Source organism: Hipposideros armiger, unplaced genomic scaffold, assembly GCF_001890085.2.
Source record: "Hipposideros armiger isolate ML-2016 unplaced genomic scaffold, ASM189008v1 scaffold_2, whole genome shotgun sequence".
Lineage (NCBI taxonomy): Eukaryota > Metazoa > Chordata > Mammalia > Chiroptera > Hipposideridae > Hipposideros > Hipposideros armiger.
Genome location: NW_017731352.1, coordinates 4,185,328 through 4,187,994, shown reverse-complemented (window position 1 = coordinate 4,187,994; position 2,667 = coordinate 4,185,328).

Sequence of the window (2,667 nt, the reverse complement as noted above, 5' to 3'; positions counted from 1 at the left end):
CACTCACGGCGGCTCTTGGCAGCTCACAGCAGCTGCCGGCCGCTCACGCTGGCTGCCAGCCACACACGGTAGCCACTGCAGCAGGGGCTGCAGCCTAGCCATCGCCAGCGACTCATGGCAGCCCAGCTCCAGGTTGAGCTGTTGTTCACCATCTTAGCTGTAGAGGGTGCAGCGTCACTGGCCCTCATGCGGGATCCGAACCGGGGCCCTGCTGCTCAGAGTTGGCATCCCAAGCCAACACCTAACCAACACACCACTCGGCCGGCTGCTGTACAAGTCTTTTAAAAAATATATGCATAGAAAATATCTAGAAGTACATATTAAAATAGCATTAATAGTTGTCTCCAGATGACAAAATTATGTATCATTTAAACATTCTCCTTTTCTACAATGCATATTTACTTACAATTTTTTTTCAAAAGTAGATATTCAAAATATGAAAACCAGTTACCAGTTATTGAGTTCTTACATATGCAAGGTGCTTTATAGACATTACCTAATTTAATTTTTTAAATGACCCTATAAGGTAGGTGCTGGCTTGTCTTACACAATGAATGAGGAAGTTGAAGCCCAGAATTGTTAAAACAACAAAATTTTCTTACATCATGGCTAGAAAGTGGTACTAACAGGTAAACTCTATTAGAGTGGGGATGTTGTCTGTTTTGTCCACTGTTGTATCCCTAGCATCTAGAACTCACTAAATATTCTTAAATAAATAATAGTCAGAACCAGGCTTTGTGCCCAAGAATGCTTTACTCCAAAACCTCTGCTCCAAACTCTTGCTCTAACTCAACACTCCAAAGAAGCCCTTCTGCAATTTATGAACTTGATAAATGTGTTCCTTCATCTTTTAATTTACTTCTTTTAAAATAGGAAGAAATGGCAATGAAAATGAGAAAGGCTTACAGAACATGATGATGCTCTAGGAAATATAAAGACATAGGATGGGTAACTNTACAAAATATGAAACAAAATGCCATGCATATATATCCAATAAAGATACAAAAGAACTGATCAAAAAATTAATGAGATTTTAATAAAGAAAACAGGTATACGATTGATATACTAATTACTAACAGCCTTTGTAGATACCAATAACCAATTAGAAATAATGAAAAAAAGACCCCATTTATATTACCAACAAAACTATCAACTATAATATAATGGAACAATCTTATATAAAAATACACAAGAGATGAAGAAAACTACAAAACTTTCTAGAAAGAATTTTAAAAGATCTAGAAAGAGAAAACATGTTATAATTCTAGATGGGAAGATATAAAGATGAATCACCTCAAATTTAAGAGTTCCAATGGATTTTTTAATAGAAATTGGCAAAGTAATTCTAAGTTCATTTGGTTGAGTAAATTAGCAACAATTATAAAGCAAGTGATAAGAAGAAAAATAATGAGAAGGAACTCAATTCTTTAAGTAACAAAGCTTACTATAAAAAGATAGTGATTAAAGTACTGTAATATTGGTACAGAAATAGATCAATGAATAGTGTCCAGAAACAGATCCACATAAATTTGAAATTTAGTATGTGAAAAATACATCATTTCAAACCATTGTAAAAAGAATGGATGAATCAAAAAGAGTTTGGGGTCAACTGGATGTCCATTTAGGAGAAGAAAAAAAGAGTTCTCTTCATACCACACATTTAAAACACTAAACACCAAAGGGATTAAACAGCTAAATGTAAAAAGGCAAAATTACAAAAGTCTAGAATAAAATAAAGGAAATATTTTTATAATCATAAAGTGGAAAGGTCTTTCTAAGTAAGACACAAAACTCAGAAGTCATAAAGGAAAAGGTAGACTGATGACTATATAAACATATAAAACTTTTGTAAAAGACGTAACAGAGAAAGTATGACTATCCCTAATAAAAATTAATTAATTAAAAAATAAATTGCAAACACCCAATAAAAAGGGGTAAGAAATATGAATAAGTAGTCCACAAAAATAACAAAAAATTAATACCTAATAAACATATGAAAACATGTTCAGCTTCAGTAGCAATTAAGTAAATGCAAATTAAAAATGAGACCCCATTTTAATCCATCAAATTACCCAAAATTGAATATACTGATAGCATCAAGAGTTGCCTGGGGCATGGGGAAAAAAATCTCATATACATCTGGTGCAGGGTAAATTGTAACAACCTATTTGGAGTGACAAATAACTGTCAAATAACAAATGACTAGCATTACAATGTGTGAATAACTATCAAAATTAAAAATATTTTTAATTCCCTTCTAGATTTACATTCTATAGTACTACTTACACAAGTGTGGAAGGATATACACATAAGGAATATTATTTATAATAGCTAAAATATGAGACAACCTAAATGTCAACAATAAGAAAGTAGTTGAAGAGATGCTGAAATAGCCATAAAATGGAAACTTCTGTAGTCATTTAAAGATTAGAGGTAAGTCTGATGAATAATTAAGTTAAAAGTTATGTAATGCTATGTAAAATATGATTTCAATTTTGTGAAAACAATGCATGTGCCTGAATGTTCTTCAAAAAAGTCTGGAAGGATACCAAAAATATGACCTTGTCTACTACTTGAGAATGGGTGTGGAAAGGGGTGGAGGGATATATTAGCAGTTGGAGAGTTTCACTTTCTACTTTACAAATTATTTAAATATATATTCTATAA